The sequence below is a fragment of the Malaclemys terrapin genome, chromosome 1, assembly GCF_027887155.1.
Source record: "Malaclemys terrapin pileata isolate rMalTer1 chromosome 1, rMalTer1.hap1, whole genome shotgun sequence".
Lineage (NCBI taxonomy): Eukaryota > Metazoa > Chordata > Testudines > Emydidae > Malaclemys > Malaclemys terrapin.
In genome coordinates, this window is record NC_071505.1 from 310,249,748 (window position 1) to 310,273,109 (window position 23,362).

The 23,362-nt window shown below is 42.7% G+C and overlaps 1 protein-coding gene across 5 annotated transcripts in view; it reads left to right on the top strand.

Moving 5' to 3' along the window:
• SPATA13 (spermatogenesis associated 13) overlaps positions 1 to 23,362 on the top strand; it is a 113,980-nt gene that overhangs the window by 12,789 nt on the left and 77,829 nt on the right. For 2 of the 5 annotated variants that reach the window (XM_054015421.1, XM_054015420.1), the window contains exon 1: positions 10,311 to 10,414. The exons of the other annotated variants lie outside the window; for them this stretch is intronic. The gene's annotated coding sequence lies outside the window, so the exon portion shown is untranslated. Of the gene's footprint in view, positions 1 to 10,310; positions 10,415 to 23,362 lie in introns of those variants that run through there. 5 annotated transcript variants of the gene reach the window in all.

A 23,362-nucleotide genomic window follows, 5' to 3' on the forward strand; every position in this document is an offset into this window, starting at 1 on the left:
ACAACAGATGCATGTTGTTATACTTAATGAGCGACAAGCTCATTCTTTATCTTGGGTTGTTGTCTTAATGAATTTTTTCCCCGGTAAAATTAAGGAGTAGAGACGTTCGTAGGTTAGTCATTCCAATTAGGATGTTAAATCATATTTAGTTGCCTTGGATGAAATTTTGTTGCACTACGTAGATATTTCTTTGACATCCCAATGTGTTTATCTTTCATCTATCTCTGCAATTTAAATCCCCCAGTTCCTAAGATGAGAAAATAAAAAAGGCTTTTATAAATGTGTACGAATGGCAGCTAAAGGTTGGCTGAAGATGTTCACAGAAGTTCAGGCACTTAAGGGCTCATTTGTATTTTACTGCCACTGCAAACAGGGTAAGTAGATTGAAATAATTTCTGTATGTAATGCTCACAAATTAAAGAGAGCATTGCTGCTGCTTCCTTTTTTACCAGAGGAGACATGTCACTCTTTCCAAAAGATCCTCAATCTATTTATGTATCCTGCAATGCTTACCACTTTTCAGTGGTGAGGAGTATGTCTCATTATCCTTGTCATCCCCCCCATAGATCTTTCTTACAGTAATGATTAATGTGTTTATAGTTTCTCGGCTCTTTATGGCACCTGATTTTATTTTTCATTTACAAACAAGAAAACTAAAGCTAAGAGAGCAAATGATTTGCCCAAGGGGGCACAGTGATTCAGTTACAGAATATGGAATACAACCTAATCCTCCTGTTCTAACCACTAGACAACCCTATCTCTAAATAGCCAGTAATATGTAACTAGTTCAATTTGAATATCAATTCATTATCTGACCAAACAAACCAAATCCAAACCCAAGTAGTACTAGTTATTGTTGAAATAGCTAAGTGCACTAATTAATCTATTGCAATTAATATGGCAGGGTAAATAAAAATCTTGACAAAAAACATGTTAAAATGAATTTCCTGCCTGATACTAGTAATTTGTGATCACTGAAAGGATCAATGAGGACTGTTTGGCTGCTTCAGAACACTATTAGATTGTATTAGAGAAGTTGGCATGTTTACAAATTGCCCAACTAGGACTATCAATTCATTCAGGAGTCTCCTTCTATCTTTGCCTCTTGATTCCTTGCCTCTAGGAAGGTTAAGAATTTGTAAGTGCAGTGATCGGGTCTGCTTGAGGCAAGCTAGGCTCTTATTTTGGTGCTTACATGGGAGCTCAGCTCTTCTGGAAATCTGGCCCCAAGTCTTGCACCTGATCTTTCGTCATTTGTATTGAATTTCTCCGATTTAGTTATAAACTCCCAGGGCAGAGGTGGGTTTTTTTTTCATAAAATGCTGACCTGCTCTTATCTGGCATGATATTGAATAGATCTTCTCCTTGTATAGTGTCAGGCACTTCACCTTGCTTCCATAACCAAAATACCACTGCGTTCTACTGTTAACACTGCACAGCCAATGGCCTCATATGCTGCATAAACCTTTACGTAGGGCCTGTATTCTGTGAATTTTACCATACAAGAATCTACATGTATCGGTTTTGTATTTATGGATGTGAAATATGTATGCCCGTGTATAATGTGTGCATGAAAGGAAGAAAAAAAGCAACTAATTACCATTTATTAAATTTCAATATAAAAAAAACTTCATGCAACTCCTTGACTACTAATAGAACATAAGTCTGACATAGCAATTCTTGTACAATCTTCATTACTGTCATGGAATCCTGCTCCAGAAACTGCCAAGCCAGCTAAACAAGGGGAGATTGAGCCGTTCCTCATAAAGGCCAGCATCTGACATCACTGTCTAAATCCAATATGCATGGGACAGTGAAATGATTATGTAACACCTATGGAGCAGGAATTGCTCTTTCAGGGCTTTTAAACAAAGCTGCTATTTTAAAAAATGACTTAATGGTCTTTTAAAGAACATACATTTCCCCCCTCTTGCTTCAGAGAATCACAATTGAAGGGGTGAGGAGGCAATGGAGTGCTTTGTTAAATGGCAGCCATAGCACTTTGAAGTCCTTTAAAGAATATTATCCTCCCTGAGCATTATGCTAGTGCCTCAATTGTACCTCTGCGATGGCAATTCTTTGGCGAAAAACCATCCTCTTTTCAACAGCTATGAAACAATGTTGTTAAAAACATAGCAGGAGTGTTTAAAACACCTTTTAAAGTTGCAGTCCTTTCTCCTTCTGTCCCCAGTAATTAGTGGATACATCTATTTGCTTTCTGTGACCCAGTGAGGAATTGGTCTCTTGATGGGATCTTTGCCTTTATTACATTCCTGTTGCTATCCTAAATATTTGGAGGAAGAGTTTCCCTACTTAAAAGAGCATGCTGTGTGTTGTGTGGAATTGCTGAGTTTATTTTAAGCGCTATCAATGAAACACACACAGAATATGCAGAGGTAGCCTACACAGTGATATATTATTTCCATTTCTTCCCATTTTTTGCTGCTTTTAATGTAGCGAAAGACTTGTTAAGACCCACACATGGTGAATTATTATTTCATGTTTCTACATCCTCAAGTGATTTTAGTGCTAATGAAAAGTGCTGAATTGATAGCCCTGGAGAGCGAAACTCTTGTTATTCACAGAACAAGTACAGCATGGGAATCAGGAGCCAGATTTCCCCACACTGTCTTACAGATGTGTGGCAAGAAGGGACTTAACCATGTAAATGTTAGCCGGGTAATACAGTGTCCAAGCCTATATCCTTGGCTGATCTGCTGAGACTGCTGCCAATGATGGCAATAGTAATAGTGGTTGTTGTGATGAGGACATCTGTGCCCTAGGAATTTAACCGAGACTTCCAACTAGTGGCAATGCAGTGTGTTTGCAGCCATGTTGGTCCCAGGATATTAGAGACACAAGGTGGACTGCAGTATCTTTTACTGGCCCAACTTCTGTTGGTGAAAGCAACAAGCTTTTGAGCCACACAGTCTGCTAGAGCTCTTCTTCAGGTCTGGGAAAGGTACTCTTAGGCCATGGCTACACTTGAAACTTCAAAGTGCTGCTGCGGGAGCGCTCCCGTGGCAGCGCTTTGAAGTGCGAGTGTGGTCGCTCTCCCAGCGCTGCAGGTACTCCACCTCCACAAGGGGATTAGCTTATAGCGCTGGGAGTGCGGCTCCCGAACACTGCCGAAGCAAAAAAAAAAAAAAGCCCAGACTGGATGGAATGCCGCCCCTTAGCACGGGCCGTCCCAGGCATGTGCTTCCTCCACTGGTGCCTGGAGCCAGCCCTGCAAGTCGGCTGGCACTGGCCAGGTTTTTCTTTGCTGTGTAGACATACCCTGTGTGACTTGAAAGCTTGTCTCTCGCTCACCAACGGAAGTTGGTCCAATAAAAGATATTACCTCACTTACCTTGTGTAACTAGTGCAGTGGTTTTCAGCCAGTGGTCTGCGAACCACTGGGGGTCTGCAGACTATGTATAAGATTTCCAAAGGGGTCCACACCTCCATTCGAAATTTTTTAAGGGTCTGCAAATGAAGAAAGGTTGAAAATTACTGACCTAGTGGCAATGACATTGTGAGAAATCTCAGATACTTTGGAGTATTCCAGCTACCATGAACTTTACAGCTGTTGAACTGTGCACAGGGACTAGGGCTAATCTACACTGGCAACGTTAAAGCGCTGTCACGGCAGCGCTTCAACATGGCAGTGTAGTCATGGCAGAGCGCTGGGAGAGAGCTCTCCCAGTGCTCTTTAAAAAACCCACCTCCACGAGGGGCATAGCTACTAGCACTGGTGCACTGTCTACACTGGTGCTTTACAGCGCTGAAACTTGCTGTGCTCAGGGGGGTGTTTTTTCACACCTCTGAGCAAGAAAGTTGCAGCGCTGTAAAGTGCCAGTGTAGACAAGCCCCTAGTTTTACAGCCCTAGAATGCACTGAAATCATTCAAAGAACTTTCCTATTCCTGCTGGAGAAATTAGGCCAGGTCCACACTACAGGCCTATATCAGTACAACTATGTTGCTCAGGGGTGTGAAAAATGCACACCCCTGAGCGACGCAGTTGTAACGACCTAACCCCCAGGTAGATATGCGCTATTTTACCATGTAGGTGTTAGCAGGATAATCTAGTGTCCAGGCCTGTACCCTTCACTGGTCTGCTGAGACTGCTGCCAAGGATGGCAACAGTACTAGAGATTGTGGTGATGAGGACATCTGTGCCCTAGGAATTGAACTGAGGCTTCCATAGCTACCGCCTCTTGGGGAGGTGGATTCTCCCGTCGGTGTCTTCACTAAAGTGCTGTAGCATTGAACATGAAGACAAGCCCTTAGTCTTGAAATGTCAAACAGTTCTAAGGATCCTCACCTTTACCTTCCTCTGTCCATATTTTCTAGGTATCCCTTTTCATGACTTGCAGGATAACAAGGGCATTTGCCTGTCTTAAGTGGAGCCATTGAGAACCAGAGAGAGTGTTCTGTTATCCTGCAGGCAAGTAAGTTCTCACAGCTTTTTCAGAGCATGACACTGCAGGTAAAGATTGAATTAGCACATCATTGAGTTTGTGATACTTCTGGCCTGATTTGCAGTGGTGCTGGAAGTCCACAATTCCCAGTGAACTCAGATTGAAGATGCTCAGTACTATGGTGATGTGAATCTGAACGGAACAGAATAGAACAGGAATTGCAGCATCTCTGAAAATCAGACCATTCCAGTCCGCCTGACTGACACCTTGACAAGTATTAGAACTGGTCATGCTGAATGATTGATTAATTGGCCTGCTGTCGGCTCTTTTGGACTTGTTTGTCAGCTTCTATTTTAGGTAACTATGGGATATATGAAAGAACCACAGTGAACAAATAAAATTCATTTTCAGCAAATTAGTTCTTTTAACGAGTTTGCTCTGTCAACAGTTGTCTGTTCTGGGTTATGTTCCAAACAAATGGAGAGACTCCCTTCCCCTTAGTTCGTCTATGTTGACTCAGTTTTAAATGAGTCATTGCTACTGCCTTTTGGCTCTAACTTGAGAGGGACTGAGCTGTCAAATCAGAATAAATCACGAGAATGGAGCCATGCATTTTCAGCAGGAAGGTAAGAGTAACAGATCCTTTTGTTTTGCCACTGACTTGCTCTAGGATCTTGAACAAGTCACTAAAGCCAAAATATTCAAAATTGGCCACTCATTTTAGATGCCTCAAATGTTGGTATCTTAGGGTCTGAGGTTGGCAACCCAGAAAATGAAACATCTGAAAGTAGAGGCCACTTTTGAAAATTTGGGCTTTAATCTATATGTGCCTCACTTGCCCCATCTGTATAATTGGTATACTAAGGCCTTAACTCACATGTCAGTTGTAAGGCCTAATTTCATTAATGTCTGTAAAGTGCTTTAAGATCCTGAGCTGACAGGTGTAATAGAAATGCAAAATATTATTTTCTATTATACAGTACATTGAGGGGAAAGACAATCAAGATTATTCTGCTTACTGAGGTGTTAACTACAATTCTGCTGTAAATCTGCCCAGGAAAACAGGCATTCTGCAGCTTTAAAACTTCGGAATGTCTTCTACACCAGTGCTTGATTTTCTAAGCCTCATATGAAGACAAGAAATCTCCAAGAGATTTGTCAGACAAGTTTCTTTGTGGGTTTGAATGCTGATTTTATTTTATTTTATTTTTGGCCTTCTGGTTCTGATTCTGGCTCCTGCTTCCCTTCCTCATACCTGTGAAGGACTGTAACCAGGATGGGGCCAGTGGGGAAGCCGCCCAGGGCACAAAGCTGCTGGGGGTAGAGAAATAGAGCAAAAAAATGATGAAAAAAACTGGTAAGGGGCTCAAATATGTTTGCTTGCCCCAAGTACTAAAATGCCTAGTTACACTTTGTACCTGTGACCTGCCTGGGAATTGACCTTTTACTTTACAGTTGAACCTAAATTTCAGTTTCTCGTGAAGTGCCAAACCACAGAACAAAGTCTGCTGTGTCACCACAGCATCATCTCAAATATACATTTACATGGCAGCACAGGAAATGAGGACTCTGGTGACTGATTTGAGGCTAAGGAAAATGTAGTTATTTTTTGGCTGTCCTTTAACGATATAACAACTTTTACATCAGATGGAGCCCTGTAACACGGGGTTTACGCAAAGCTCAGTAAAGTCAAAGGAAATACTCCCATTGACTTCAGTGATCTGATCCATAGCCGCCACACCTCCCCTCCCCCTCCATCTCCACCCAGTTAGGAAGCTTCTGCTGCCCCTGCCTCTACAGATAAATGGCCAAATTGTACTTCTCCTACCCCAGTGAAGCTACATAGGCAATTGTAAATTTGCTTCTAGCACTGAAGAGCATGAAGTAGTGGAGCTCTTGCCTATCTGTAACACTGGTCTACAACTTTTGAGAAGTCGTCTGCTTCAGAGATAAAATGTGCTATTTATTATGTATTTTGATGTGTTGAATTCAAATATGACAATTAAAACAACTGATTGGCTACTGTTTCTAAGATATTTAAGTTTTTACATTTTATGTCTATGTATATTGTTTCAGAGTAGCAGCCGTGTTAGTCTGTAGCCGCAAAAAGAAGAACAGGAGTACTTGTGGCACCTTCGAGACTAACAAATTTATTAGAGCATAAGCTTTCGTGGACTACAGCCCACTTCTTCGGATGCATCCAAAGAAGTGGGCTGTAGTCCACGAAAGCTTATGCTCTAATAAATTTGTTAGTCTCTAAGGTGCCACAAGTACTCCTGTTCTTCTTTTTATGTATATTGTGTAGATAGTAGAGTTTTAATCATACATTGTAAACCTAGGTCTTTTCATGTGTTTATGGTTGCTTTACATGATATTTCACCTGTCCTGTTTATGTAACACTTTAAAAATCAGCAAAAGGGTTATATAAATACAATTTATTATGAAACAAAAGGCAAAAAAATTATGTACATAGTTTAGTCCTATTCAGTGTCTACTCAGCGCTTCTTGGCTTGTCTCTTGTATTCATTAAATGGAGCATCTCTTGTCACTGTCCAGCAATAGTCTGCAAGCATTGATGGGCTCCATTTGCCCTGATAGCATTTCTCCATTGTTACAATGTCCTGGTGAAATCGCTCGCTGTGCTCGTCGCTCACTGCTCCGCAGTTCGGTGGAAAAAAATCTAGATGACAGTGCAAAAAATGTATCTTTAGTGACATGTTGCAACCAAGGCTTTTGTATGCCTTGAGGAGGTTTTCCACCAACAACCTGTAGTTGTCTGCCTTGTTATTTCCGAGAAAATTTATTGCCACTAACTGGAAGGCTTTCTATGCTGTCTTTTCCTTGCCACGCAGTGCATGGTCAAATGCATCATCTCGAAGTTCATGAATCTGAGGACCAACGAAGACACCTTCCTTTATCTTAGCTTCACTTAACCTTGGAAATTTTCCACGACGGTCCTTGCAACTTGCTTGTGTTTTGTCAATGGCCTTGACAAGTTCTTCATCAGACCCAGCTTGATGTGTAAGGGTGATAACAAAATCTTCCTTGATTCAACAAGTGGTGGATGCTGAACACTTTTCCTCCCAGGCTCCAATGACTGTCGGAGTGGCCAATCTTTCTTGATGTAGTGGGAATCTCTTGCACGACTATCCCATTCGCAGAGAAAACAGCAGTACTTTGTGTGTCCAGTCTGCAGACCAAGCAAGAGAGCAACAACCTTCAAATCACCACAGAGCTGCCACTGCTGTTGGTCATAGTTTATGCACCTCAAAAGTTGTTTCATGTTGTCATAGGTTTCCTTCATATGGACTGCATGACCAACTGGAATTGATGGCAAAACATTGCCATTATGCAGTAAAACAGCTTTAAGACTCGTCTTCGATGAATCAATGAACAGTCTCCACTCATCTGGATCGTGAACGATGTTGAGGGCTGCCATCACACCATCGAGGTTGTTGCAGGCTACAAGATCACCTTCCATGAAGAAGAATGGGACAAGATCCTTTTGACGGTCATGGAACATGGAAACCCTAACATCACCTGTCAGGAGATTCCACTGCTGTAGTCTGGAGCCCAACAGCTCTACCTTACTCTTGGGTAGTTCCAAATCCCTGACAAGTATCAGGGGGTAGCCGTGTTAGTCTGTATCTACAAAAACAACAAGGAGTCTGGTGGCACCTTAAAGACTAACAGATTTATTGTTATGCCCAAATAAATCTGTTAGTCTTTAAGGTGCCACCAGACTCCTTGTTGTTTTTATCCCTGACAAGGTCATTCAGTTCACCTTGTGTTATGAGGTGTGGTTCAGAGGAGGAGGATGGGAGAAAATGTGAGTCCTGTGACATTGATGGTTCAGGACCAGAAGTTTCATCCTCTTCCTCTTCCTCATCTGACTCAAGTGAGAATGATTCTGGTGCATCAGGAACCGGCAGTCCTTCTCCATGGGGTACTGGGCGTATAGCTGATGGAATGTTTGGATAATGCACAGTCCACTTTTTCTTCTTTGACACACCTTTCCCAACTGGAGGCACCATGCAGAAGTAACAATTGCTGGTTTGATCTGTTGGCTCTCTCCAAATCATTGGCACTGCAAAAGGCATAGATTTCCTTTTCCTTTTCAACCACTGGCAAAGATTTGTTGCACAAGTGTTGCAGCATATGTGTGGGGCCCACCTCTTGTCCTGATCTCCAATTTTGCAGCCAAAATAAAGGTGATAGGCTTTCTTAACCATAGTGGTTATACTGCGCTTTTGTGATGCAAAAGTCACTTCACCACAAACATAGCAGAAATTATGTGCACTGTTCACACAAGTACGAGGCATCTCTGCTCACTTTGGCTAAACAGAAATGCGTCCCTTTGCAAAATCAAACACTGACAAATAAGAGAGCACCACACTGTATGATTTCTAGAGCTGATATAGGGCAATTTGTTCAGCAGAGTGATGTAAACTTTGTTATGATTGCATCATCCATGACTTCTAGGAATAACATGATGCAATTCGTATCATGTATGACGCAATACCAGCTTCAGATTGCATCATTCATTGTTTTGCCTAAAAAGCAAGTACTGTCCAAACCCAGTCATAGATTTATTCATAGATCCAGTCAAAAATGTATTTTAGTCATTTCTGGTTTAAATTGAGATCCCTTCCCTTTATAACTCACTTATCCTCCACCATTCCCAAGTCAAGGGTCGTATATACTGACCCAATAGCATATCTTGAAAACTAGAGCCAATCAACAATTTTAAGCATCATTTTCATTCTCAGTGACCCAGAATTAGTAAAGTTTGCCTACATTTATTTCAGAAGCATTTTGGCTGTAGAGCAGTGTAATGCAAATTGCCCAAAGCATGGCCACTTCCGTGAGGTCATGTCTACATTACAGTATTATGTTGACCTAACTTACGTTGACACACAGCCACAGCAGTGATTAAATCACCTGTGTGCGCTCTCGCAGGAGCGCTTGTATCAATTGTATTGTCAGTGTGTAGCATTGTAGGATGGCTCCTGAAAGTCAATAACAGGCTTCTACAGCTAGGTTCATGCAAGGCAGCTTGTGTCCATCTAACCCTATAGTGTAGACCAGGCCTGAGAGATGCCTGTCTATCTTACATCTTGATATAGTGCTATATCTGTGGTTTCTGAAAGCTGCTCTACCCACTCATTCCCCCTCCGATAGTATTTTGCACCCTTCAGAGTTATAATTAAGCCCCAAACTTTTATTTTTGCCTGTTTCACTTTCACTCACCTACTACAGTAATTAATCTTGTTGCACACAGTCATTATTTTTGCAGGTGCAAATAGTAGAAATAAATGGTATGGTCTATCTTTAATGCTTGTTCCTATTTAAATTCTATGCAGATGGATGTTTGACCTGTGTTCCTCTTGGTTTGCCATTTTGTCGACATTGTCAAATGCAATTTACGCATGATGGACTCCGATCCATTGTAAACATCTCTTAACCTGCACAATATTTAACTAGACGTCTGTGGTTATTAGCTTCTTATATTGCATTCTTCTTTCTCCACGTACTAATTTTATATTTGACACAATAAGCCAGTCCTTAAACTCTTGCTTCAGTATGAGCAAATGAACATGAATGTTTTAAACAAAGGAGCCTTTAATGAAATACCAGTATAAGTTATGCTGATTTCTTCTGTTGCTTCATTTTTGTAAGTATATGTTTAACTTGGTGATTTCACACACTGGTTGGAACCATTCGTTATATATTAACTTAGAGCTCGATCCGAAAAGGTACTGAGTGTTCCTGTGAAGTGCCAAGTGGCTTTCACGCCCAGTGGGAGTGGAACGCACTCAGCACCATGCAGGACTGGCCCTTAATACCCAGGCAACAGCAGGCACTTTAAACCAAGCAGATTTTCTGTGCGCTAGTGTGAGACAAGGTTCATATGGTAGTTGTGTAATATTTTCATGCAATGGATTTTCATGCACTTACATTAAATCTCATCTAAAAGAATCAATGGCTGTTGGAAGACTTAAAAATTGAGGTATGTGGATTGGTATTTAATTATGTTGAGTGTTTGTTATGTTCTCAGTTGTTCTAATTAGGTGCTGAAGAATTTTTTAAAAAATCCTGTATCTTGTGTTACTAGAACAGATCTGTGTCCAGAATCAGAATATTAGATTGAGACGAATGTTTTCACTCTTTAGTGTCTTTAGCTTCTATGTGACTTTCACCACTGTAGAAAAGTGTTTTTTATGGTTGTGGATGATCTGAGTAATTTATCTAAATAGAATATCTGTATATTACATGTTATTGCACCTGTATATTGTACAACTCTGAAGTCTTTTGCACATAGATGGCTAAAGCTGATTCAGGAGACACTTAAATCGGAGCTTAGGGGACTGGTTTGTTAGGAACTATCCATGCCAGCCAAGTCCTGAACATTTTTTCAAGGTCAGTTCTGGAAAAGTGTTTTCAGTAATACGGTTGTGCCAATTGTTGTGGACTCTCTGGGCCTCATCCAGCTCAGTGGGAGTCCTGTTATTTGTTTCAGTAGGAGCTGGAGTAGGCCTTGTATGCCGAATAATATCCTGGTCGACTGGAAGTCAGAGGGAGTTTTGCTATGGACTCCAGTAAGATCAGGCTTCAGCCCATTACACTTATGTAATTCTTATTACTTAAATGTGCACTACCACAGCAGAAATTTTAAAAGGTCAAAAGTATGAGACAGCACTTAGGAAACAGATCAGCTGCTTACATTTTAGGAAAACAAGTAAATAGTTCAAGCCCTGCCCCAATTGACGTTGATGTCAAAATTCAGATTTACTTTAATGAGACCAGGATTTGGCACAATATGTGCAAACTAGAGTGTTTATTCTTCCTCCTTCTCTGGAATTTATATAACTTTTCCAGAGAAACAGGTCTAGACTGCTGTGTTGTTTATAACCGAAGAGAGTTGTATACAAATGGAATTCTCTCTCTTCACTAGTAAATGGCACTTGCCATCATTAAGAAAGTGTGGAGAAAATAGTTGACTTTTGTTCTGGATTCACTTGCTACTAGTGCTAATTAGAAACTGAAAAAAACAACATAATTTTGCATGCAGACTTGCACTTCAAGTCTGTCAGAGGAGAGTGCCTGCAGCATTGTTGGACTGTCAGAATTGAAACAGAAATGACTATAAGGAAGGAGCAATGGCTGTTTTAGGGATTGTAGGATGAGCCCTAGTTTAGTTTTGATAAATAATTCTATGTGATAATACCTGTGTCTTCTCGAAGTAAACCACCCGACTGTTGGAGACTATTTTGGCCCCAATCCTGAAAACACCTACATATGTGAATAGTCCCATGTGACTACATAAGTAACTTTATGCATGTGAGTGAACGGGACTAGTCATGTGCATAACATTACTCAGACATGTAAGTGTTTGCAGGATCAAGGCTTTAATGATTAATTTTAACTGAAATCAGTACAGATAAAAGTATGCTACACTGAAGCAAGTTGCTGAATGGCCAGTTTGCTGGGATGAGTTTGCCAGGTGTTTCTTGTGAGTAAACAAAAGTAAAAAAGAAGTAAGTGAGAAAAAGAGGTGGAGTAGGAGACAGTCATAAATTAATGAGAGGCACATGTGTACCTAAGGTACAATTTGCTAATCTAGCATTTTTCATGTGTAGGAAGCTAAAATGACTAGGTTGCCCCTTAAAAGGAAAATGGAAATATAAGTGGAAGTTTATGTAAACAGAGTGGGCTCTCCATAACAAAGAAGCATTTATCAAATCCTTTCACTGTAAAATGCAGGCACCATTAGATTCCATGGCAGGAAATTGTAGCAATTAGACATCATTCTCTCTGGGAAGATAATTTTCCTATTTGTGTTAATGAGTTTGTTCTTACATACTAATATTAATTTTATTAATATTAACAAAATGTAAACATGTTTAATACTGTGAGACTTAACCCACTGAAAACTCTTGATTTGATTCTCCTTTCATTTAACACCAGTTTAAATCTAGAATTAATTTGTTTTTATATTTAGAACCCAAATTTTCCCAGTTGTGCTCACATCTACAACTAAAAATATTCTCAAATGTGACTATTTTTACAAGCACAAATTTAGGATCTTTCATGCACAGTTCTTTGTTAAGTGTTTAAAATTCAGAGTACAGAACATTGTGCATAGAATGTTATGGGATTAGTGTATTTATTGGCTGCAACATAAACTATTTAAACTAAAGTATTGATCTGACCACAAAAAACACTGCATACCAAATATATAAATAAATAACGGCCCAGTGAATTCCAAAAGGCTTTTAAACTAATTCATATATTTTCTTGATTTGGCTCGGTTAGGATAATATCAGTCAGCTGAGATAGCTGGTTACGGTGGTGCACTTTTTTACTCTTCTGTTTGTAATATTTTACTCTTTCACAGGAAAAGCAGCGTGAAAAGATTATTTCCTACAGATCTTTAAGATGTTTAGAATTAAAACTTTCACATAAGTTTTGTCTAGCTCGGATAATTACCCGTTGCTGACAGTGGATGTCAGCAGTGGGTCAGGTGAACAGGTGCTAAACATGGTCTAATCAGAAGTGTAGAACAAGAAAATCATGGATAAAACAGATTTAAAGTGAGTTGATTTTAATACACTGTTAAAGGTTTGGCTGAACCAATTGCTGGTCCCGTTGTCAGCAATGGGTATTTTTCCTAGTGTAGATAAGGCTATAGATATTTTTTTTAACCACTTTAAGAATTTATTCCAGGCAGTATGTTTACTGAATGATTTTTATAAACAGTGATTTTAGAGGTATATAGAAATAATGTATGTACATATATGGGCATATGCATTATGGAGGCCTTTGGGATTTATATATAAAGCAGAATTAGAATCCCTCTGTTTAATGACTGATTTTCATATTTGGCACAATAACTCTTCATGGAATTGTATTTTCCATGTAATTTTTAAATGAAAGTATTTTCTCACTTTTGCAGAGGCAATATTTTAAAATACTCCCTGATTGAACTTTTGCCCTGATAATTTTGCATTTCTTTGGGTTCCTCTCACTAAACAACCACTATCTGTACAAACACCAAACACACATATTCCAATAATATCTCAGGCACAGGCCACTTCTGACATTTAAAAACTAAATACACAGAGAGAATTATTCCCCTTACTCATAATAACCTGTTTGAGCTACGCCAAGATTAGACAATGGTATTTTTTATACCCATCAGCCAGTTCCATTTTCCAGCACTGCCAGCCTGCCCCGATTTACCATACTGTCCTCACAGAGACCAGGGGGAGCTAGGAAGGCAGGCTGAATAGCAGGGAGCATGAGGATGGGCTGTGGAGGAAAGAGATGGGGACCTAGGGGTCCATGGCATAACATGTGGTGGAGTGAAACACCACACACAGATAGGGTGACCAGATGTCCCGATTTTATAGGGACAGTCGCAATATTGGGGCTTTGTTTTTTATAGGTGCCTATTACTCCCCACCCCTGTCCCAATTTTTCACACTTGCTGCCTCGTCACCCTACACACAGAGCACAGAATGTGTTCTAGAAATGTCACAGCAGGCTGGGAGCCGGAGCATTCTTATGCTTTGCTATTCCCTAGATGTCACAAGCCCCATGGTACAAGTTAGAGCAATAGTAACCCCAGGCTAGGAGTGTCACAAACTGCCTCCCTTGTTACTTGCTCTAGAACTGGGGCTCAAACCTCTGCCTCAGTTTTTAACAGACAGGCAGCCAAATTCATGGAGGTGGGGGAGGGACAGGACCGTATTATTGCCTAGGCCGATAAGGCCTAGGCCTAGGGCGGCAAATTTGCAGGGGCAGAAGCTCCCCTCCTCTCCACGCCCCGCCCCCCTGCTCCAGCTCACCTCCACCTCCTCTGCAAGCGCACCGCCGCGTCCTGTTTCTCTCCCCTCCCAGTGCTTGCGCCGCGAAACAGCTGTTTTGCGGGGCAGGGAGGGAGGGGGGAGGAGGGGGAACGCCGCATGCTGGGCGAAGAGGCTGGGCCGGGGATTTGGGGAAGGGATCCAATAGGGGAAGGGAGGGGGCGGAGTTGGGGCGGGGACTTTGGGGAGGGGGTTGGAATGGGGGCAGGAAAAGGGCGGAGTCAGGGCGGGGCCAGGGCAGCAATTTTTTCCCAGCCTAGGGGCGGCAAAATTATTAATCCGCCACTGGGGAGGAGAGGTCGGTGCTGAAGTTATTTTAGGGTTACCATTCGTCCGGATTTACCCGGACATGTCCTCCTTTTTGTGCTAAAAATAGCGTCCGGGGGGAATTTGTAAATCACTCACAATGTCCGGGATTTCCCCCCTCCCCCGGCAGAGCAGAGCGAGCGGCTGGGAGGGCTGCAGGAAAGTCCCGGGCTGGACTCCGGAGCAGCTGTAGAGGAGCTCCGCCCTGCATTCTGAGCAAGTGTATCAGCACAAAGTGCAGCCCTCCCCTTTTGCAACTGGGAGCGGTTTCTGCCATGCAGCGTAGCAAAACGGGAGCGAGAGCACTTTGTGCTGATACAAGGGCAGCTCTCCCCTGCAGTCCGGTCCAGCAGCGCTGTGCAGGGCCAGGGACCGGGTTTTGTTGTGCTGGGGAGCTCAGCCACGTGTCCGGCTCGCACAGAGCCCAACACCCTGTTCTGAGCAGCAGGGTAAGGGGGCCAGGGGGCAGGAGAAGGGGCAGGGAGGTTCTGGAGGGGGCAGTCAAGAAACGGGGGGGGGCTTTTTGCGGGGAGTGGAGAAAGTTTTGGGCAGTCAGGGTACAGGTAGGGGGTAGGGTCCTGGGGGGCAGTTGGGAGAGGGGGTCTTAGGAGGGGGCAGTTAGGGGACAAGGAACAGGGAGTCTTAGGTGGGGGGGGGTTCTGGAGGGCAGTTAGGAGCAGGCGTCCCAGGAGGGGGCAGTCAGGGGACAAGGAGCGGGGGAGGTGGGGGGCTGGGAGTTCTGGGGGGGAGCTGTCAGGGGGCAGGAGTGGGGAGAGGGATCGGAGCAGTCAGGGGACAGGGAGCAGAGGGGTTTAGATGGGTTGGGAGTTCTGGGGGGGGGCTGTCAGGGGGCAGGAGTGCGGAGAGGGATCGGAGCAGTCAGGGGACAGGGAGCAGAGGGGTTTAGATGGGTTGGGAGTTCTGGGGGGGGCTGTCAGGGGGTGGGGAGTGGTTGGATGGGGCGTGGGAGTCCCAGGGGTCTGTCTGGGGGTGGGGGTGTGGATAAGGGTTGGGGCAGTCAGGGGACAAGAGGCAGGGAGGCTTAGATAGGGAGTGGAGTCCTGGGGGGCAGTTAGGGGCAGGGGTCCCAGGAGGGGGCAGTCAGGGGACAAGGAACGGGGGGAGGGTTGGGAGTTCTGGGGGGCGGGAAGTGGGAGGGGCAGGGGCGGGGCTAGGGCGGGGCTCCTCCCGTCCTCTTTTTTGCTTGCTGAAATATGGTAACCCTAAGTTATTTCAGTTACGTTTTTTGACCTGAGATTTGACAAGGTCTTTTAAAAGGGATAAAGTCACTGACAAAAATAGAACTGTCCATTTTGTTATTTGGAATCTTTATGCAAAGATAGGACTTATTGAAGTAAATTAACTACTGTTGTAAGGAAACTTGCAATCTTACGGTTCAGAATGATACCATGATTATATAAGACACAAATTAGTCAAGTTCAGAAACTCCAGCATCAAAATAAATCAGGTAGAAAGGTCTTCCAACAGCCACCTTAGCCTGAACTCTTTCTGGAAAACTAGCCTTCTTGCTTTGGTTCTTGTCACAGGTGCACAAGGGCAGTAGATTATTTTTATTCATATATAGGCTTTTGTATGGCACTCATCACTATGGTATCTGAGCACCTCACAATCATTAATAGATTTGTCCTCACAATGCCCATTTGAGGTAGGGAAGTATTATTACGCCCACTTCTTTACAGATGAGGAATTCAGACAGAGAAAGAGTGAGAGCTCAAGGTCGCACAGAAATAGAGCGCAGAACTCCTGTGTCCCAGTCCAGTGCTTCAACCACAACACTATCTGCTCTGTCTGAGATGTGAATTTTCCTTTTTTTAAAGACTTTGGCATTGTTTCCAATACTGGTGAAATTCTGAACATTTGACCTCTACTTTTATTTCCAATTGGTTCATTCTTGACAGCAACTGGAATAACTGAGTTCATTCGAAGTCCAAGGACACTAAGAAAAGGACTCTGTAGATAGACCTTGCTTTTTTTTTTAAATCAAAGGGCCTATTTGCTCTGTGGGAGGGGAAGGTTGAGCTTGGCAGGGAGACACAGAGACATTGAAAGTATTACATTTATGGCATCATTTCCCTTCTTTCTGAGGGGGGCTCTTCAGTGGTCAGGATCTGCAGCTGTGCAGAGGCAGGCTAGGGCCTTAGAGGGGGCGCACCACAGACCCCAGAAACTCATGTTTGTGGGTAAATTAGTGCTGTCCCTGTCAGCATTAACATACTGGTGGTCCCCAGCACAGTTTGGAAACCAGGTCCACTAGTCCAAGTGGGGACCAACAGTAGTGCAGAAGTACAAGGCCTCTGGACAGATGGGCCATCTGCAGAGCTCAGGGGATCTGTGAGTTTAGGAAGTGGAACCCTTAGCTACTTCAATAAGAAGTCAAACTCAGGCCCAGTGGAATCATTCTAGGGAAATTCTGTGAGTCTAAATTTGCTGAGTTTCCTCCCCCTCCCCCCCCCCAAGTAAATGCCCAACTAGTGGAATAATTTGACCCTCAGCAAGTTTGTGGATTACACTAAGCTGGGGGGAGAGGAAGATATGCTGGAGGGTAGGGATAGGGTCCAGAGTGACCTAGACAAATTGGAGGATTGGGCCAAAAGAAATCTGATGAGGTTCAACAAGGACAAGTGCAGAGTCCTGCACTTAGGATGGAATGATCCCATGCACCGCTACAGGCTGGGGACCGACTGACTAAGTGGCAGTTCTGCTGAAAAGGACTTGGGGACAAGAAGCTGGATATGAGTCAAGTGTGCCCTTGTTGCCAAGAAGGCTAATGGCATATTGGGCTGCATTAGGAGGAGCATTGCCAGCAGATAGAGGGAAGTGATTATTCCCCTCTATTCGGCACTTGTGAGGCCACATTTGGAGTATTGCATCCAGTGTTGGCCCCTCCAATACAAAAAGGATGTGGACAAATTGGAGAGAGTCCAGCGGAGGGCAACAAAAAAGATTAGGGGGCTGGGGCACTTGACTTACGAGGAGAGGCTAAGGGAACTGGGCTTATTTAGTCTGCAGAAGAGAAGAGTGAAGTGGGATTTGATAGCAGCCTTCAACTACCTTAAGGGGGTCTCAAGCAATGGTCTCAAGTTGCAATGTGGGAGGTCTAGGTTGGATATTAGGAAAAACTATTTCACTAGCAGGGTGGAATGGGTTACCTAGGGAGATGGTGGAATCTCCATCCTTAGAGGTTTTTACAACTCGGCTTGACAAAGCTCTGGCTGGGATGATTTAGTTGGGGTTGGTTCTGTGTTGAGCAGGTGGTTTGGACTAGATGACCTCCTAAGGTCTCTTCCAACCCTAATCTTCTATGATTCTATGACCCTAACTAATTAGACAGTGGCTGCTACTGAAGGGAAATGAAGTAATTTTAAATTTTTAGCTTTCGGGCTGTTAGTCTTACTGGTGCCAATTCAGCCTTCATATAGAAGTCACTGGGAGTTGTGACTGTCTGAGGAAAGAATTGGGCACCCTACGTATAACAGGAGTTGATATCAACCCTGTGCATAGCTTGCATGAAATGAGCTACTTGTAGCTTCAATTAATCTGAGATTTTTATTACTGACTTTTGTCAGTTAAAATGATGTATACAGTGATCCAATGCAAAGGAAGCTAGCCATTCATTTAGCTGCCAAAATATGAAGGGATGCTGAATTTTAATCACCCGAGTTTGAAAATTTTGCCATTGATTTTAGTATTATTAAAGAAGAAGATGGTTATTAAGCAAGAGGAGATAGCACTGTGATGGATACCAAATAAAGGCTTGTAATAATAATAGTAAAACAACTAAGGCTACGATTTTGGCATGGAAATTTTTAGTAAATTTCATGGCAGAGGTGCAGAGAAAAAAGCAATATGTTACAGAAAGGTCACCAGATGATCCTCCCAGAGCCCTAGAGGGAGGACCTCATGACCAGCCCAATCCCCATTGAACCCTCGGGAGCCCTCAATACCACTAACCCGATCCTCCTGGAGTCGCTGCCTTCTCCCCAAGGGCCTCCTTACCTTACCCTCCCGACTGACAATCCGCTGGTTTAAAATGTAAAGGGGGCAATGGCCCTTTGGCCCCCTTGTCTCTGGCGTAAGTGGAGGCAGGCCTGGGCCCTCCCCATCCCCAGGACAGGAGGCTCCACTGCAGAGCGGGCTCATCATGTATTTTATTCAAATTCACGATTACTGGAAACACTATGGCTTCTGTGCCAAAATTGTAGCCTTAATAATAACAGGCTCATAGTTAAAGCTGTCAGCCACATTGCATTCTTAGCACATGTATCATCATTTAATGGGAAATTATCCCAAAATTATATTGTCATTTTCGTAACCTATGAAGCTTTTCATTGTTGTATCCCTATTTTAATGTATTCTTTCTATAACTTTCCCATTACAAGATTTTGTGATCAAGCAGTTTACTTGAAACTAAAAGGAAAATAACTTTAAAAAAAATCAAAGATGTGGCGGCTATACGACAAACCAGAGGTAGAATTAGCAAGAGGAAGACTTTTTTTATTGGAATATAGATAGAAACATGAGAGAGATCATAGCTGAATCTTTTGGTACAGTAGACATGCCCACGGATGTTAATTTCAGCTTACACTATGCAATAATAAAGGCAATACAGTAGAACCTCAGTTACGAACACCTTGGGAATGGAGGTTGTTCGTAACTCTGAACAAAACTATATGGTTGTTCTTTCAAAAGTTTACAACTGAACATTGACTTATTACAGCTTTGAAACTTTACTATGCAGAAGAAAAATGCTGCTTTCCCTTTATTTTTTTTTAGTAGTTTATGTTTAACACTCTACTGTACTGTATTTTCTTTTTCTTCCTTTTTTTGGGGGGGAGGGAGGGAGGGTTGTCTCTGCTGCTGCCCGATTGCGTACTTCCGGTGCCAAACAAGGAGTGTGGTTAACTGGTCAATTCGGAACTCTGGTGTTCGTAACTCTGAGGTTCACCATATATAATTGTAAAAAGAGACTAAACAAATAAAAGTCCTCATGCTAATTTAAAACACTAATAACACAGGAAAATAGACTAGAGGCACAGAATTCTTGTGGAGGTTTTTTTTCCCCCCTTCCCCTTTTCTAACATAGTTCAGACTTGGATTGCTGAGACTTTCCTATGCACTTACAAACCTGTAATTGTCCAGAGCTTATTGGCATAGCAACCAAGATAACAGCTCTGTTAAGCCTGTTGAGTATTTCTCTTGCATCATACTGGCTCAGTCATGCTATCGAGACCTGTTGCTTCAGTTTTTTCTGTAAATATAATAAACGTAGATATGAACTAGTGGAACTTTGCAGAGATTTTTTTTTAAATAATTTCTAATCAACTGTATTGGCTGCTTCATTACAAGGCACTTCTTCAGCAGCTAGATTTTTAGTCGATTTTTATACCTGGGAAAGGGATAAGGTAGAACCTTGACTCCTTTGCCTCCTCTTAAGCACCAGCCTTCAGGATGGAGGACATGCTACATGTTGAGGGTGTTACAAATTACTCTGTCCACCCTTTACTCCTCTACCTCCAGCACAACAGGAAGCAGTGGGATGCATTGTGCCTCACAGATGAAACGTTGCCCCCTGCTATGGATGATGTGCAAACAACATAGAATCATAGAACATCAGGGTTGGAAGGGACCTCAGGAGGTCATCTAGTCCAACCCCCTGCTCAAAGCAGGACCAATCCCCCAGACAGATTTTTGCCCCAGATCCCTAAATGGCACCCTCAAGGATTGAATTTACAACCCTGGGTTTAGCTGGCCAATGCTCAAACCACTGAGCTATCCCTCCCCTCCAATGAGCACTAATGTACACAGATGGTGTGTAAGAGACTTGAACTACTCTGTCCCTACCAGGGTCTGCAAGAGGAAGATGGATGGCTGCCTGATAAGCTAAGACCTGCATGTAAAGCTGTTCATTGCTTGCAGATCGGTTCTCTCTGTAATGCTTTTGTTCTAAATAAATACTTGGCTTTATGAAGTTGGTCACTGGTTAACCCTGTTATAGCCCCTGTGGGAGAGCAGGATGACAAGTGCTGAACTGAACTCAGACTTGCTACAGTGATCACAGTGAAATGCAACCTAAATCCCAGGTCTGCAAGAGATTGCAGGTTCCATGCCCTGAAAAAGGTGATTGCTAGAGGCCTGAGACCCAGTGGGATACCCTTATAGAGGCTACAAAGGGGTGAGAGGTGCAATTACTTCAGGAATTATGACAGTGGGATGGCAGTATGTTGGGATGATTTAGTAAATGTCTATCTGAATCAAATTGGGAGGGGTCAGGATGGGATTTGGAGTTGGGGTAAGGTTGGGAAGGGAACAAAACACAGATGTAGAACACTTTGGTTGTCTGAGGAAACGTTAGTCACAGCAGTTCTTTCTCCCTTGGAAGATGACATGGCAGAAGGATCCTGTCTGGTGATTGGATGAACACCGTGCAATGTCTGTTTGCAATGGAAAGGGGCTTGTGGTACTGAACTGAAACTTCAGGGAACAAAATAAAGTTGTGGGGTATCTTTCTTTCCTTGTCCATTTCACCATTGTTAGTCTGTCTCAGAGACAGAATTATCTAGTGATGCTGGGGGGTAGGGAAGTTGGTGTTCAAGCTTCATATCTCTCTTTGTATGGAAATTCTGTATGCAAGCTGAGAAGAGTCAATATCCAGCTGTGTCTCCTAGTAGAACCCTGTGCGGTTACAAAATTTGTATCCACATCCGATCCGCAAACACAGTCCGTGGGTATCTGCAGATTTGCAGGGCTCTAGATATAACATTTGGATTCATATCCATCCGTGATCCACAAACATGGTCTGCAGATATCCTTGGATATAAAGCAGATATCCACAGATTTGCAGAGCTCTACCTGCAAATATGTCAGCAAACTTCTGATGTAGCAGACAGTCCAGCTGGCCTTGTGGTTCTATGGCAGTGCAAATCTGCTTGGTCCAGCTTCACAGCTGACCAAACTCCATGATTCAGTAGTATGTAAGGGGTGACCATTAGCAGAAACAAGATTGAGCCTTAAATCGGTTCCTTTGATTCAGAGAGTGCACCTATCCTTTGTTATTTAATCTCACTAAAATGTCACTTACTGAATGAGCAGGGCAGCCTCTGTGAGGGGGCCTCAGCTCTAGAATTCAGAACCCCTTGCTCTATAAGAGCCCACGTTTTTGATCCTCCTGAGCGTACTGCAAGACCCATTTATTTCCCCAGGTATGTTTGGTGGGGGTCGGTTGAGAGTTGTGATGACAGGATGGGAAGGTTACAATTTGATAGTTATTTGGTGGGAGGGGATTATAAAGAGCTATTAATAGGTTTTTTAAAATATAAATATTAAGAATAAGGATAATAGATAAATTACGGCAATGAGGCAATCTGATACCTGGGTGATAGGTGTGGTATACGAACCTGAAAAGAGCAGAACAGAAAAAAATAGAATCTAAATGGCTATAATCAAGTGCTAACAAAGAGCCCACTCTAGCTGTCTCTTATAGTCAGTATCTTTTCCTCTCCACATGTGGTTCCCCGAGCATCTTAATGTACTTTTCACTTAACAGAAAATCTATTTCTAATAACTTTACAAGAACATAGAGAAAATGTTCATGGGCCCAAACTTGCAACACACTTCACTGCTGAATCTCTGTTCCTTCCCACTTTTCTGTATTTTGCATCTCCACAGTCCTCCCCTCTTTCTTTGTTCCCTTAAACTTTTGTGAGTCACAAGATAAAGGTAGAATGCAGCCTTCCTAATTGGAAAGAGGAAGTTGTCTTTATGTTTGGACACAATGAGCTATTTATTGAAAACAGCTCTTCTGTAGTATGAAGCATCTCTTCATGTCATGCTGTCTTAATAATGCCTCTTGAGGATGGGAACACAATAATAGCATCACAGTGAGACTCAATGGGGATATAAATAGCATTCGAACAGAGTGAAAGGCCGAGTCCCTCGTTAAGTTGTGTGCAGCTGCAATCGTGTAGGTGGATGAGTAAGACCAACACTGAGAGGGGACAATGGTAACCTGGTACATAGGGGTCTTTTTTTCATTGATGGCGTCATTCCATCCTGCTATTGTGTCCACCCTAAATTAGGTCTGTGTGCCAAATGGAGTGCAGCGAACTAAGTGAAACAATCTCTCAACGCAAATTCAAAAGAACATTTTAAATGATAAAACTGAAGTCTATTTCAGTTATTTATAAGTTGTATTTCAGCACTCGTTTGGAACCATATTTGACACACTTTCTCGCGTTGATCATTTCTGTACTCCACAAGCAGTCCTATTGCAGTCAGCACGGATATATCTACACTAGAGCTGGAGGTGTAAACTCCAGCTCCAGGAGATATACCCGCACTAGCCCTGATGGAGCTAGAATACTCAAGTAGAAATGAAGCCGTGAGCAGTGGGAGGGGCTAGCCACCCAGAGTTTGTACCAATGATCTTGGACAGGATTTACTCAGGGTGGCTAGTTCTTCCTGCTGCCGTTACACTTCTGTTTTTAGAATGCGATCAGAGCTAGCACAGATGTAGCTCAATGAGCTGGAATTTATACCTTTACTCACTTAGGTATTAATGTGAGTAATAGGGTGACCAGATGTCCCGATTTTATAGGGTTTTTTCCCTTATATAGGCACCTATTATCTGCCATGCCCGTCCTGATTTTTTACACTTGCTATCTGGCCACGCTAGTGAGTAAGAGCATCAGAACCTGGCTTTTAGTGAACAATTATAAAGTAGCTATATGAAGAGACTTGTATTGGTGAGGACTCCTCACTTGCCT